The 16,856-nt window shown below is 46.4% G+C and overlaps 1 protein-coding gene across 1 annotated transcript in view; it reads right to left on the bottom strand.

The window, feature by feature from the left end:
- The window catches only part of Adcy5 (adenylate cyclase 5), a 148,364-nt gene that overhangs the window by 55,653 nt on the left and 75,855 nt on the right, over window positions 1-16,856 (bottom strand). The window lies entirely within an intron of this gene.

Genomic DNA, 16,856 nt, shown 5'->3' with positions numbered 1-16,856 from the left:
ACGAACCTGGGCAAGCAAAGCTCTGTGGATATGACCATGCTGAACCTGTTCCTATCCTTGCCCTGAGACACAAGAATCCTGGAGAGATCTTAGGTCTGGAGGCTGTGTGGGCTTTGAGCTCCACTCCAGTCCCACTCCTTAGCTTGTTAATCTCAACCTCGGGCTCTAACCTAAGCCCTGCATCCTTCACTGTGGCCTTCTGGCCTCTGAGAAGCCTGCATTGGTCGCCAATTTGGACTAAGGAAGGTGCTTGTCCCTATAAATCTCAAAGAGCTTTACTTGGGAATGCCTCTGCCCAGCAATGGGTGCAACACATGATTCCCACAGTCCTCTGGATCTTCCACTGTATCTGTCCTTGACTCAGATCCACACCCTGCCATACCCTGAGGTCATGTTAAGACCCACATCCTCCCCAGCCAAGTGAAGGTCCAGGAGACAGATGAGCTCATCATACTGGCTACGGTGCCATCCCTCTCTAGAAATGCCCAGAGAGTGTCTTCCCTGCTACACAAATAGAATTCATCTGCCTCATTCTAACAATCAGGTAACCCCCTAGCCAAAGAGGACTCTGAACTCCATGGCAGAAGCAGGCTCAGGTGACCAATGGTCCCAACTTCATTGGCTAATATTACTGTTACCAACTCCTACCCAAATCCTACCAATACCTAAATTCTGACATTTTATGTAAAGAACTGACATTGAAAATCTATTTGTGACAAGGGAAAAAAAACCCTTCTCCATGGCAACTAGCAAGCCACCTAAAGAATGTTACATATGGGATGCTTAAGTTCCCTTAAAACACCTGCTATTGGTAGAAAGAGGAGGAGACAGGACCATCAGGGTGGATGCCTCATGAACAGGATTAATGCCTTGATGGGAAGAGATTTTTGCTTGTTCCCTCACCTCTGCTGCCTACCATATGAAGAAATGAGAACCCCAAGGAGGAGCTCACCAGAACCCAAAAGAAGATGCTCATCAGAACCCCAAAGAGAATGTTCACCAGAATCCAGCCATGCCAGCAATTTAATCTCAGACTTTCAATCTCCAAAATGTGAGAAACAAGTTCTTATGTTTACAAGCTACCCAGTCTATGGTATTCTTAGCAACTCAGATCATCTAAGACAAGTGGACAGGTGATAAGACCTGAAGGAGAAGCAGGAATATAAAGCAGAAACAAACACACATCAAGCAAAAGCAGAGGTAAGTGCTTAAATGGAGGATTGAGGAGGAGGCCTCTGGACAGGTCAGAGTGCACTGGGCATTGAGAGACATGTAGCAAGGCCGTGAAAAGCAACTGGTCCTTGAGTAAATAACTCAGATTCTCCAGAAACCCAGAAAGAAAATACGTAGTGCAGGCTGAACAAGCCGGACATAATCCTTACACAGTGGGAACCATTAAAGATTGCTGAATCAAAAATGCAGGATGAGCAGGCACATGGCTTCCACGACTCATAAGGGCAATCACATAGGGAATGGAAGGTAGGTAGAAGCCTGCCACACAAGCCCAAATAGAAGCAAACCAAGACCTGTCTGACATTGGGGCCAGGCTAGGTGGAGCCAACACAGAACATCATGACAAGATAGGAGTGTGTTCCGGAAGAAACAGACTGTGGCCTTCAGTGTAATCAGCCAAGACCCATGAGCAGGCCTCTGGGAAGTCACTGGGGTCATTAAACGATAGGTTTGGGGATGCTGAAATGAAGGCTGCAGGGTATGCTAGTTAGGGGAAGTCTGTGAAAGGAAAGGGTAGTGAAAGCAGCAGCAAGGCAGGAGAAAGTGGAGAAAACAAAGAGTTAACCGTAGTTAAGACAATGAGTAGTGATAACCCAACCTGACTAATAGGAGTTGTCCCAGTAACGGAGGCTGGTTCAACTTCAAACATCTAGCATTTCTCCATATTAACAGAATAAAATAGAGAAACTACATGACATTTCAATAATTACCGGCAAAAACATTTGACAAAATATAACATACATTCATGACCCAATGGGGAAAATCCCACCAAATTAGGAATGATGTCACTTAATCTGATCAATAACACATGCAAAAACTTATAGCTACCAACCTTCTTACTGAGAAAGACATAATGTCTTCCCCTATGGCTAAGGAAAAGTTACGTATATTTCTGCTCATCATTTTCATTTATTGTGGTGGTGGAGGTCCCAGACCACGCAATAAGACAAGAAAAAGAAAGACATACAGATTGGAGCCAGCAGCAAATGTATACCTTAAAACCTAGCTATCCAAGAGACTAAGGCAACAGAGTCCATGAATTCAAGACCAGCCAAGGTAGCATAATGAAACCCCATTGAAAGGGGGAAAAGGAAGGAAAGAAAGAAGGAAGGAAGATGAGAGATATTAGAAATAAAATATAACACTTTCAGATTGAAGACAGAATAATTGTATTCACAGAAAATTCTAATGAATCTAGAAAACCATGACCAGAATTAATATGCAAGTTTATAAGTCATGGGCTATAAGACTGATAAAAAGTAACTGATTTTCTATATATAAGCAATGAAATATTCGAAAAGTACCATTTAATAGCATTGAAACCATGAAAATTATGTACACTATAAACCCAACTAATAATTTTCTACAGAACACTGATAAAAAGTATTTAGACTTATTTTTTAAATGGAGAGGTGTATCTTGTATTAGGTAACATACAGATGTCAGTTTTCATCCCAAACTTCAAGCACAACATGATAATGATCAAAGCAATGATAACAGGCAAAATAAGCCAAAGTCATTTTGAAAATTATGGGCTAAGTTGGGAGATCTAAAGTATGAAACTTAAAGACTTATTACAAGGTGTCATTAGTTTAGAAACCATAGAGGTATAGGTCAATGGGATAGACCTTAAAACAAAATTATTTATTAATGGCTATGTAGTCGGGGGAGGCTGCTTGTTCATTTCCAGTTCCCCAGACCCGAAATAATCACACAGAAACTGTATTAATTAAATCACTGCTTGACCTATTAGCTCTAGCTTCTTATTGGCTAGTTCTTATATTTTAATTTAACCCGTCTTTACTGATCTATGTATCGCCATGTGACTGTGGCTTACTGGCAAGATTCTAGCTCATCTGTCCCCAGTGTTGACTACATGGCATCTCCCTGACTCTGCCTCCACCCCCCCCACTCTCTCTCTCTCTCTTGAGATATCTCTTCCAGCCTGGCTATATTCTGTTAAGCCATTGGCCAAAAGCAGCTTCTTTATTCATTAACCAATAAAAGCAACACATACACAGAAGGACTTCCCATACCATGACTGGTTGAGTTTTGATAAAGATAGGCAATTAAATGGAGAAAGAAGCCTTTTCAACAAGTGATGCTGTGTCAATTGGTTGGGTACATACAAAAGAATGGAACTTAGATCCCCGTCTCACACCACATATAAAAGTTAAATCAATGAGAAGTCTGAGAGCCATAGTTATAAACCACCCACAAGAAAGCATAGGAGCCTCTTTGTGACTTTATAAAGATAGGCATCACATATTCTCCTTCATATGTAAACCTAGCTTAAAAGTGATTGTGTATATAAGTGCTTTATCTGCATGTATGCCTGCACACCAGAAGAGGGCACTCAATCATGAGCTGACGATTGAACTCAGGACCTCTGGAAGACCATCTCTCCAGCCTGTAAATCCTAGATTTAAATTTTTAAATTTCTCTGCTTAATTTTGAATGTCTGTAGAGATCAGAAAGCTAGAAAGGGTCTAAGATTAGAGGGAGAGGTCGTAAGCCAGGGAGGGGATAGTAGAACACACGGCGTATGAAAGTAGGGAAGGGTCACTGGGGATTAAAGGCTTAAGTGAGGGTGGGAGAGAGGAGTTGGGAAGAGGAAGGGGTTAACCCAAACCGAAGATGTGTAAAAAGTCTTATAGAAATCTACTGCTTTGAATTTGAACTGAGGTATCTTGCATGGGTAGACAATACTTTCCCAAGATGACATGGTTATTAAATGAAAATCTCAGTGTTGGGTGTGGGATATTTTCCTGTAAGTCATTGGTCAGAGAGGCTCCCCAAACAGCACAGGCTACTGTCAGTGCCTTTTGTTGTCCATCATAGCCCTCTTGGAGAAGACAAAACCCTTTTGGTTGAAGGTCATAGAGAAATCTAGCTGAAACGGACGTGGGAATTTTCTCCCTGCCGGCTATTTTTCAGTGTCAGAAAGTGCTATAAAGTCACTGGGGAGAGAGAACATATCCAGTGGTGAACCTACATGCCACAATACTGGCCTGCCAGCAAGACGTACCCAGAAGCAGTAGTGGCATGACTGACATGGGGTAACCAACCACTTTCTGATTGGATTTGAGGTCTGTTCCATAAAAGGAAATTCATGTCTGGTACTGTAGACCTGGTTAAAGGCTCATGACTAAGGAAGCCATGGCCCTAGAGGGGGAATCTACTACTGTTGTTCTGATAAATGGACACAATGTCAAACTGCTCTTTGAATATTTATCTTTATACCTATTTGTTAGTTCTGCTGTCCACCTTGGTCAGCAGGCTGGAGTGGGAAGCAGTCAATACAGAGACTCACAACTGTTTAAAGTGCTGAGAAGTGTGCTCGGTTCTAAGTGGGACGTTATCACCCCATCCCCAGCCAAGGGAACATCACGGAAGAAGGGGTGGAAAGGACGCAAGAACCAGAGCACAGACATTAGTGCTATGAAAGGCTGCCTTCTTCACACGACATGGTCATTGTTAGCAGCTACTGCTCCCTGCATCAGATCAAGGCAAGCAATGATTATAGCATGGATGCTGAGGAGCGTGCCCACGTGTGCATAAAACTGTCAAGGAATAAATAATAAGCATTTTGGGGACAATAAGAAGTAGTTTGAATGAGAGATGTCTCTCATAGGCTCAGGTATTTAAACTCTCTGTATATAATTGGTGGCACTGTTTGGGGAGCTGGTATAGCCTTGCTGGAGGAAGTACATTACTAAGGGCAGGCTTTGAGAGTTTATAGTCATGTCCCACTTCAGTCTGCTTGCTGCTTCATGGTTTTGGCTGAAGATGTGATACCCAAATTCCTATTCCTTATGTCATGCCTGTCACTTGTTTCCATGCCTCCCCTTGCATTGACTCTGCTATGATGGACCCATCCTTTCGGAACCATAAGCTAAAATAAACTCCTATAAGTTGGTTTTGATCATGGTCTCACCATATAAACCAGCTGGATTCAAAATCATAAGACTCTGCCGGCCTCTGCCTCCCAAGTGCTGAGATTAATGGCATGCACCACTACATAAAAATATTTTAAAAATCAAAAAACATTCAAGGCTTTGTATTTGGCAACAATCCGTTAGATGTTGCATCAAAAATACAAAAAAAAAAAACAAAGAAAAAGACAAAAATAGATTTTATTAAAATTGAATTAATAACATCTTCTCTCAAAAATTTTTCTGCAACTTTGGGTCAGGTTAAATGTATGCTTGCCATGTGCCCCAAAACCCCCACTCTTAGGGTTCATTCAAATAAGATAAGAAGTTATACTGATACAAAGAACCTACACTTTCCTGGTCATGAACACCAACTCAGTTGTGGAAAGGAACAAACCATGGCTATGTCCAGTATGGATCAACACAAATACACTATGCTAAAATGAAGAGGCAGATGGCATTCTGGGAAAAGCACAACCACACTGACTACAAACAGATGGGTGTTCACACAGGGCAGGAGTGGGGTTGAGTACCATGGGGCAGCAGGAGGAAATTATTAGGGGTGATGGAAGGAACTCTTACGTATCTTGGCTGTGCTGGTGCATATATTTCTATATGAATCTATTGAACCCACAACTCTAAAATAGATACATTTTTTACTGTATGTACGTTACCTTGGGAAAAAAAAAAAAGAACACTAAGTCAGTGCTCTGGGAGAAAGAATATGAAGGGCTGGCCAGACAGAGGAAAGGTAGGCCTTTCTCTTTCTAGGGCGAGAAAGGAGATCAAAGTGGGTTTTGAGACATGACTCCAAGGTAATTATCAGCAGGCTGTGGCTCTAGCCTGTGGGTCCTAATCCCCAGAGGTCTCAATCCTCAAGTCTCTACTGCTGTATTAAGTCTTTTCTGCAGTCTAGAGTCCAATAGAAGCGGTCGGTGCAAAGCCAGATAAAGCAGTGACAGTAACCCAATAGGGTCCAAATGGCTTTGTAAACACTGCTCTCATTCACTAAACACAAACCAGCCAGGACCAAGACGGTGCTGGGGTGCTGGTGTTTCAGAATCAGTGATAAGATGGGGGGACCAGCAAACAGAACTAAGAGGGAGAGTCTAAGCTTGCCTCACTATCCTCTACAAAGCAGGCATCTAACTGAGCACAGCAGATCTTCATGCATGCTAAACCCTCTCTGCGGGTGTTCTGCTTGGGTTACACTAGAGAGGAAGCACCAGCCAGGCCTCCTGGAATTCTGCTTAGGGACACCTGGGAAGCCTAGTGTACACATGATACTTTGGACGCAGGGATGGCCCATGCAAATGCTGCCTGGCTCTGCTCCACTGACAGTGATCACGCCTGTTGAGAGTCTCTTCCTTCCCGGGTCTCCATGGAGGCAAACAAACGAAAAGCAAGGACAGGGTCTGCCTTCTATAAAAAGCTTCGTTAGTAAATAATTGTAAGTGTACAGTGGTAAAGACTGCGAAGACTGAAATGACAGGGCTGTTGATCGTCCCCATGCTGAGGGTTCAATTTAGGGTACGGTGTAGATGACATTGCTGGGTTTTTGCGGTGCTGATGTGACAGGAGACTGGAAGAAATGCCAGCAGCCGGCCTCAGACAGTGCAGTCTGTACTGAGGCTCCTGTGGATCGGACTCACTTCTCAGACCACTGCAGAAGGCGCAAGGCCTAGTGCAAGGAGGAATAAACAAACATGGGCAGAACGGAAGGAAATAGGCACATGGCTAGCGAAGACTTCCTACAGTTTTCTCTTTAACCTGGCTCCTGTTCCCAAGACTCAGCTTGCTGCCTGCAATGTGGTTAATTTACTGAGGTGGTGGTGGTGGTGGTGGTGGTGGTGGGTGCTGATGGTGGAGGTGGTAGAGGTGGTGGAGGTGATGGTGGTGGTGATGGTGGTAGTGATGGAGGTGTTGTTGTTGTTGTTGTTGTTGGTGGTGGTGGTGGTGGTGGTGGTGGTGGTGGTAGAGGAGGTGGCAGTAATCAGAATTCCCCACAGACCCAAACTTCACCATGTGGTAATGTGAGTCAGAACAGGGTATTCTGTTATTTGGACTTCAGCCAGTGATTTTTAATCCAAATAATGTTTAGTATAAGTCGATCTCACACAACATAAGAGATCATTCACTGCTTTTCTGAAATTTAAATTGAGCAGAGTGACCCAAGTTTCACCTGGCAATCCTGCCGGAGAGTTTACTGGCCACCCCTGTCAGCCCCCAGCTGTGGCTGCCCTCTGCCCTACACCCAGCACTCGGCCCAACCACATCACCTCACGTGTACCCTGCCTGCCTCTGCTGGAGTAACAGCTGCAGACACAGAGCAGTTGCCCAGCGTCTTCTCGTACACGACGGTCTGAAATCTCCCCTGACAGAGTGGAAGCCAGCGAGGCAAGGTGCCATGCCATTTTCCAGGCCCAGCCCAGGCCTTCTGAAACCAGGTGACCTGGAACTGAGGGACAGATAGGTCTCCTGGTATGGAGAGGGAGAGGGCCCCTCCTTCCTGTCACCAGCCGGTCCCAGTTTACAAACACATGAAGCTAACAACCACATGAGCTCCAAATAAAAGGAGCCGACAGGCCTGCCAAAGCGCACTCCTCCCACACTGACGAGCCTTTGTCCCACACAGTGGTTGTGGTGAGCTAGGGGGGCTGCAGTAGAATCCCATTAAGATTTGAAATCAAATAAATGAAGGGATGATTATCTTAAATTATATACTCTTAGAAAGTCTATCAGAGAGGTTTCTTGTCTACTGCACCATGTTCAGGTAAATACTTGATGCCTTTTAAGAATATTAAGATATTTTTAGAATTTTTAAAATATACCTCTAAAATCTATTCCTTGCAAAGAATAAGGATTTGGGGGGGGGGCGGTGATTGTATTTGTTTTTGAGACAGGGTCTTACTATGAATCTCTGGCTGGCCTTGAACTCAGAGAGGCTCACTTACCTCTGCCTCCTTAGTACTGGGATTAAAGTCACATGCCACTACTCCCTGCCTAATCCACATCACCTGTGCCTGGGGACTTTTGTACTGAGCTCTTTTCATGAGCAGGCATATAGCGTGACTCGCCATATCCACAGGGCTCTGGACCCAGGAGCAAGCCGACCTTCTCTCCACTCCAGCTAGCATGCTAGCACCTGCTACCCTGGGTCTGCCACTCTAATGGGTTAGCTCAAAAATCTCTCCCAAACCAACACATCTCCTGGGGGACTCCCACCTCCTCTATGCAAAGACCCTGGAAGGATACCTGAAACACCAGATACTTTCCACGACCCACAGGACTCCCCACAAACTGTCAGCTGGAACCCCGGCTCCTGCATTGCCATTAACATCCTACAAGCCTCACCATGAACCAAGTTCCTGTCTCATCACCAACCCCAGCCATGTCGGTTAACTCCCTGTGTCTGGGAAACATCACTCCATAACGTGATTCCCAAAGTACAGCGTGTGTTAATGTAATTGTGATACGACTAAAATCAAAGCCTGAATTGCTGACAAGTTAATCATTAGCATCTGCTTAATACACTTCAAGATGCCTGGAAGCACAGCTCACAGCACGGGCAAGGTCCATTCCCAGCCGCTTATAAAAACGGTAAAGGGAAAAAGAGAGCTGGAGCGATGGCTCAGTGGTTAAGAGCACTTGCTGCTCTTCCAGAGGGCCCTGGTTTAGTACCTAGAACTCACTTTATGGCTCACAACCATCCATTAGCCCCATTCCTAGGTGTTCCAATGCTCTCTTCTGACCTTCCCAGGCACCAGGTACATATGGGGTATTCATATACACATGCAGGCAAAACACTCAGACACACATAAAAGTCTAGAATAATTTTCAAATGTTAGGAAAACCAAGACAAATCTGAAGGTGAAGACAGACAGGACTCGCGGAATGAATGACCATGGACAACAATTTCCAGGCTTAGAAACACTTTCACATAAACGTGAAACACGTTCATATAAATAAACACGTTAGCATAAACACACACTCTCCAATCCTATAAGACAAACAAGCCAAACGCCACCACCTCGTCTGCCAATAAGGAAGACAGAGGCTCTGCCTGAGGTCACATACCAAGGCAGTGGCAGAGTCAAGATCGTAACTTCATCATTCCAAGCTCTGAGCTAGTCCCACGCCACTTATACTATGCTGCTATTTATCCCAATTTAATTTAAGGCCAGTTTTGTTTTATTCTATTTAATAAAGAACACTCAACTTTCTCTCACCCTGTTGTAGGAGCCCCAGGCCTTCTTCACAGACCCTGGTCACATAAAGAACTACTGATTAGGTAGGGCCGACTCCCAGCCCCTCAAGATTGGCTGAGCATCCTCAGGGCCCTGCTGCCACATGGCTCTCCAAAGCACTGGCTGCTGTGAGTAAGCGTGGCCACCACCTGCCTGACGAGGCCAAGCCTCTCTCTACCTGAGCTGCCTTTAGTTATCAGCCTTGTGGAGACAGAATTCAGTTTCCACAGAGTCCTCAAAATGTACAATTCAATACTTTAGTCTATTGACACAGCACCTGCAACCTTCCCCCCAAAACTCTGCACCCATGGGAGCCCCACTTTCTATACCCACTGCCAGATCCAGCCAGCTCCTCATCTGCCTGTCTCGACCAGCTTGCCGATTATGGCCTTTTCATAGACATAAAATCGGACAAGCCAGGGGGCCTCCACGCCCGGTGCACCTCACTTGAGCACGGTATTTCCAAGACTCATCCGTGTCGTAACGAGTATCAGTGCTTTGTTTCTTAGGATGGCTAAGGAGTAGAAGCATGGATCTACTGCATTTTGTCATCTATCATCAGTCAGGGACATGTGGGTGGCAGCCACTCTTTTGATATTGCAAATTGAAATGGCCAACATTCAGACGCGTGTCCTTGCATCTCAGTTCTCTGGGATATACACTCAAGTCGCAGGGTAGTGACATTTGACACTTGTCAGGACTTGCCGAGTGGTGCTCCAAAGCAGGTGCATCATTTTACAGTCCCACTAACAACGCAAGCGAGCGCCACTCTTTTTTTCCACAAGTTTCCCCAGGCCTTGTTCATTGTGTGGTCGCTGGGTGCTTTGTTTTGTTTTTTATGACAGTCACATTACTGGGAATGACGCCTTATCTCATGCAGTTTTGAGTCCCTCAAATTTGTAAAGCAAATAGTGATAACAAGTGAGACCACGTAGTCTGTGCCCTACAGAGCTGTGCAGGTCTTGTTTTTCTCTCTGGTTAATTATTCCTGGGAACACCGCAGGTATTGTGTGTGACTCTCATGGAAAAAACGGCGGCTTCCGTGGATCAGTACGTATAAAAGCAGGACAGCCCTGCAATTGATCAGGTTCCCTGAGCTGAACATTGAGCAGAATCCCCTAGCCATCCAGTCCCCACCCTGCAGGACCCTGAAGCTGGTAAGTTACTGGCAGGGGAGTGGCAGAGAGGACACAATGTCAAAGGTTTTCTGGTCTCCGGTGTCTACCATCAAGCTAAAGTCCCAAGCAGCATCCAGTCATGTGTTGGGGCAACCAAGTGAGACAACATCCTTAATATGCAAAGAGTTTTATAAATCCACCAGAAATAGTTTAGGCTTTAACAAAGTATCAGCAACATAGATGATAAGCTCTTCCAAGTAAAAAATGGCAACAGTGGTGCACACCTTTCAAACCAGCCTCGGCAGGGAAAGGTGGGTGGATCTCTGAGCTTAAGGCCAGCCTGGTCTACAGAGCAAGTTCCTGGACAAACTTGTCTCAAAAGACAAACAAACAAACAACAACAAAAAAAACACACATAAACTAAAAGAAAAAAAGAAAACAAAAATAGCATAAAGTATGGAATCTTGCAGCATTTTGCCTATAAAAATAGAAAGTTTGGGTTTTCCTTTTCATGGTAGTATTAATAAGAATACAATGGAACAGGCCTCCATAAACACCATCCCCACCCCTTCAAAATTTAACAGTTGGGGCACAAACTAATAAAAGCTCTCTGGAAAGCAGTTTGGTGAAGAACCTTAAAAATGTTCAAGCCCTTTGCCCCAGTCCTCCAGTCCTGTCCAGAGGTACCTGTACCACAGCAAGCCCAGGGTCTAGACTGCTTTCACTCCAGAGAGGACTGCCAGGGTTGAATAAATTACCGTAGAATAGTGTGCAATGCCTCAGGCTCATGCTGTTTCATTTAAAGGAAATTTAGCATGATAGGTGATTTTTTTCCCCAAATATATCAACTGAGGGAAAAGAGAATATGGAACTATACAGGGTGAACACCAGTTTTTCAAAGGTATATACTTAAAATATTAACAATTAGTAAAATGCCTCTTGATGGCAGGATTACAAGTTTTCTTTTCTCTAGACCACTAATTACTTTCCCCTTATACGCTGTTCTTTAAGGAGAATATGACAAAATACAGGATGGAGGGGGGAAGGTCTTGCTTTTCATGATGAGCAAGGCAGACTGAAGAAAGCATCTCTTCCAGCAGCTGAGATGAAGTGAGAACTCAAATGCTCACAAATCCAGGCAGAGAAACCTAGAGGGGAGCAGAAGCCCAGACCAGCAAGAGAGAGTTCCAGCCAGGCAGAGGCCATGAAGAAGGCTGCATGGAGGATGCAGGAGGATGAGCCTCTGGTCCGAGCCTCAGAGCGAGGGGTGAGACAGGCAACAGGTCCAGGGAGCCCACGGGAGCAGGGATAGAGGAAGCAAGGAGACACCTGACCAGTGACACGGTAGGCTCCAGACAACCAAAGGTTAACTAACACCAGATCACCAGCGAAAGTCTCTGTCAGGGTAAGAAGCTGGCAAATGATGTTGAAGGAGTAAAGACTTTTGTGGGCTCCATTTTCAAAAACACACAAAAAGGGTACAGAAGTTTCAGATTAAATTTGCATTCATGATAGAAAATTTCAAAGCCACAGGAAAATCAATTATCACCCAAAGACAGGCAGTATTAACATTTTCTCTCATTCTCTTTCCTTGCTTCTTCTTTCTTTCAATGCTTTCTGTTTTGCTCTCACGGGGCTGTGATTTTCCCGTTGACATCATGTGGTACCCTGCTTCCCTCATTTGATATTACAGCAGAGGCATGCTCCCCTCACATCACAACTGTGAGCATTGCCAGCCTTCACCAGGGCAGTGTGACCTGAGCTGCATTTCAGGGAGGGAGCTTTGACAGCGGGGAGCAGGCCGAGAAAAGAAAGATGCTCAAGGCAGAGAGAGCCAAAACCAGCTATAGAAATGGCACAGGCTAGGTATGCAGCCCGGCTGCCAGAGCACTTGCCAAGCATTCAGTGAGCTCTGGCTTCAATACCCAGCACGGCATAGAGCTGGGCACAGTGGCTGCTCATACCTGTAATCCCAACCAACACTGGGAAGTGGAGGGAAGGCAACCAGAAGCTAAACGTCATCTTCAACTACATAGTAAGTTTACAGCTAGATAGGTCTGAGCCAGGAGCTGACCTCCCCCAGAGAAAGGGGCCTTTGGCGTATAGCTATTCAGGGAGGGGACAGTTTGGAGGTAAGTGAAACATGGAGAAACATGTGTTGGTGCTGGAGAGATGAGTGGGCAGTTAAGAGCACTCGCTGCTCTTTCGGAGGAGTCAAGTTCAAATCCCAGCACCCACATGATGACTCCTAACAGTCTATCCCTCCAGTTCTAGAGGATCCACAGCCGCCTTCTGGCCTCCATGGGTGTTGAATGCATGTGGTGCATACAGATACCAAATGCATGCAAAACACACTCATGCACATGAAATAAAAATAAATAAACCTTAAAGGCAGGGGGAGAAAGGTTGGGCATGATAGAAGTCAATAGAATTCAGTGGAGGGGCGGGAGCCAGAATCAGGTGCTGTAGAAGATGGGGACCTCTGTGCCCACAAGTGATCTCACATCTCTGTGATCAGGTAGATGAGAAGGCAGTCTACCAGGCTCGCAGCAGAGAGTATGAGGTGAAGATCACTGTGTCAGGATGCTTGGCAGCCTGGGCACTAAGAATGGAGAGCTGATGGGACACAACATGGGGACTGAGAGGTGGAGAGAGGGGAAGAGGGGAAGCAGACAGTGAGGCAGACCCCCACAGAGCCACACCGCAGAAGCCACCAGTCGCATGTAGCCACGAGCACTTGAAATTGCTTGTGCCTCTGGGTATTTCGTTTGTTGCATTCATACTTCTTTAGCTGATGGGAGAGCTACCATAGTGCATGTGACTCTCTTGTGTTCTCGTTGGACAGTATTGTTACTGAACACAGAGAAATCCAGCTAGGAGAAACAGAACATAAGTTGATTTGTACATTAGCACCCTAGCCTGCGACTGGGGCCCTCTGTCAGGACCCAGATAGACCTGCCTCCCTCCATCCCTGGGGACCATTTTTCAGAGGTCCAGATTCACCTGACTGCTTCTGAGCAGTCTCCTGAGGGCGATGTTTATGGCAGGCAGCCTTTCTTTGCAGCTTTCAGGGCAACAGGTGTGGCAGCAGGAAGGGGAAGGGATGGCCAGGGCCTGACGGTCAAGGTTAGACCCAAGGTGTCAGGTGCGGGCACAGGTGTGATGACAGAAGTCTCCAGAGTGATCTAGGCGAGTTACCCAACTAGAAACCAACGTCTCTATCACGCTGTGAAACCAGGGGAGTTTCAGGAGATGTCTGAATTGAAGCCCATAGCAGGGGAAGGGTCACCTCCAAGCGCAGTGAAGGCTTCTGGAGGCAGCAGTGTCTTGGGGAACTTAGATCTGAAAACAATGAGCACTGGGCAAGTCCGTTTTCCACTGGGAACTTCAGTTTCCTTGTACACACAGAAGGGGAAACAAGTGGGGAACAGTCAACGCCTTTGCCACCTGGGTACGTTCACCTGGGCCTCTGACTGCCCAAGAAGGGCAATTTGCAGTCTATCAACACAGTCGCTACTTACAGGATCCTCTGAAACCTCTGGTGGAAGCTGTATGTGCTCTATCCGCTGCAGGCTCACCAGAATACCACCGAAACTGTAGCATGCTGCTATAACCCCCACCCACCTGGGTCATCCTGGATATGGAGGGGAATCCCACAGGAAGCCAGAGTCCTTCAGAATCCAAGCCAAGTCAAGACTCCACCTCGCCACCCCTGAAGTTGTGGGAATCACAAGTATGGGGCAGTGTAGAAAAGCAAATACGTTCCCACATTAAAGACGGAGTTGATGGGGGGGGGGGGGCTGTGAATAAAAGGCTCGCTGGATGCCGTCGGACAGGCTGCATAGGGGCCTTGCCCACCCACAAATGACTTCTGCAGCTCCCTGACCTCACGCAGAAGAAGAGCTTGCTCTTGGCCTGGCAAGAAGGCTTGTGGGCTAGAAGTTTATTTATAATCCAAGTGCATAAAGTTTCGCTCTTCCAAAAATCTCAACTTGGAGAACAATTATCCTCTCCCAGCCTCGGCTTCCTCCTCCTGATTCCAAGGAGTCAGACAAGCTCTCATTGTTCTCTGTGAGCAGTGGTGACAGCTGAGGGTGATGGGGGTGGTGTGGGTGGAGGGAAAGGGTTCAGGGGAGGGGAAGGCAGCCCCACCTAAACACCCAGTTCCTGCTTCTACCCCACAGGTGAGGGGCAGCACGTTCCAAGCTTTCCCATCCAACCCTAACTTTTCAGCCACCCCCAGTCACTTCTACCTTCTTCCTATAGTCCTCACCTCCAGGCTCCATTTGAGATGGCAAAATCTGTTTTCTCAGCCAGGCAGTGGTGGCGCATGCCTTCAATCCCAGGACTTGGGAGGCAGAGGTAGGTGAATCTCTGTGAGTTTTGAGGCCAGCCTGATCTTCAAGAGTTAGTTCCAGGACAGCCAGGGCTGTTTGTTACACAGAGGAACCCTGTCTCGAAACTACTCCCCATCAAAAATTTGTTTCCTCATACAGCTCAAGCTGACTTCAAATTTATTATGTAGCAAAGGATGGCCCCAAATTCCCAACTCCCCTGCCTCTGCCTCCAAAGGCTGGGATTACAGGAATGAGTTTTTACATTGGGTGGGTTGGGGGTATGTAGGTACTGGAGAACCAAAACAGGGCTTCCTGAATTCTAGATAAGGATTCTACCAACTGGGCTACATGCCGAGCCAAGGCCAGTGAAATTTGGGAAAGCTTTTCTTAAAAATTACTAAAGAGAGAGTGAAACTTCCCAGTTAATCCCCCCTCCCAACCTCAAACTGAGAACCAACTGTATATCGTCTCTGTGTATGGCAGCCATCAGTGAGGGCTGCCACGTGTACAGCCCATTGCCTCATGGCCCAGGACAAAGGGGCACCTGGGCTTTCTTATACAAGGCTGTCTTGCCAGCTCTGTCATGTATCTCATCAGGGAACTAGGGGTCGGCAATTGCCTGAAAGAGTCAAGAGTCACAGTGGAGAAACGTTACATTGAGAGCCAGAGCACCCCAAGTCTAGCCTTATGACTTGGCAAAGTCACGTAGCCCACTGGAATCCCGATACCTTCATCTCTATGATAGTGCTAATGATACCTGATAGCAAGGATGTCACAGGTACAAAGGATGTCATCACAGGTACAAAAGGCAGCATGGGTTGGGGCTGGCGATGCTAATGCTACCAGCGACTGACCCAATGAGAAATAGATGAAGAATCTAGAAGGGCTGGATTGGCTTCTTGTGCTAACCTATCATGTCTTCCATCATTCAGAACAGAGGCACACACATAGCAGGCACCAGCGAGCCCTTGTCTGCTGAGCAAATCAGTGAAAAAGAAACTGAAAGCTAAGGGACCCTTCGGGGCTTCAAATATTTCAGCTTAGGCATGAAAAAAGTCCCAGACCTCCAGTCACTGTTACCTGGCCCTGATGATGACATCGGGGCCCAGAGGGGTTGCAGGGTCCCACTGTGGGAATATCCAGATCTGTGTCAGAGCTAAGCAAAAGTTGGTCAGATGAACACAGCACAACCACTAAGGACCAGAGAAGAAATCTTTCAGAGAGATGAGCCATACGATCTGTATATGCGTCCATTGGTGGGAGGACAGCTCTGCTTTCCCTCACCCCCTCATCCTCTCTCTCCCTCTTCCCTCGTCCCCTCATCCAGCTCGGCTAGATCCTCAGCTCTCTAGGTCCCAGGAGGTTTCCTCTTATATAAAGCAGGAAGAACACAGCGCTTGGTTCTCAGCTGTTCCCTGAGGACACCGACATCCCGGGCCTGTGGGACTCTGCATCATGATGATTCAGTCTCTCCAAGTGAACCCACAGGCTCTGCCCTGTCTCTGGAAGCTGTATAGCCAACAGGGGGCAGGAAAGGTGAACAGGCCCGGTGCTGAAGCAACCAACAGCACCCTTGACCCGCTACTTGGGGGCATGAAGAATCAGGCTCCCATGAGGCCAATGAACTACCGGCCTGGGGGCAGAGGGCCGAGCTGTTCTACCCTACCATTCTTGATGAAAACCTGGAAGAGGCACACAGGGGCAAGATTGTGGCTAACATTCACCACTGCCCATCCCTCAAGCTCCCTCCCCTCCAGAAGCCCATTCTCAGGATCCCTGGAGATCTATTTCATGGACTACAATCACACCGCCCCTTCTTTTAGGTAGATAATTTAGAGCCTTCTTGTTTAAAAATAATAAACTTGTTTAAAGGCTGTGACAGAGAATGGTAGTTGTCCAACTAAATTTATTGTCCCTTTCTTTCCAAAACAGTACACACTTGCCAAGCGTGACTCAGCAGGACAACACTGCCTAGCCTGCCTGGCA

The sequence above is a fragment of the Microtus oregoni genome, unplaced genomic scaffold, assembly GCF_018167655.1.
Source record: "Microtus oregoni isolate MIOR12 unplaced genomic scaffold, Mior012 000023F_ref0000262, whole genome shotgun sequence".
NCBI lineage: Eukaryota > Metazoa > Chordata > Mammalia > Rodentia > Cricetidae > Microtus > Microtus oregoni.
The sequence above is the reverse complement of the archived record's forward strand: the minus strand, read 5'-3'. Positions and strand labels throughout refer to the sequence as shown.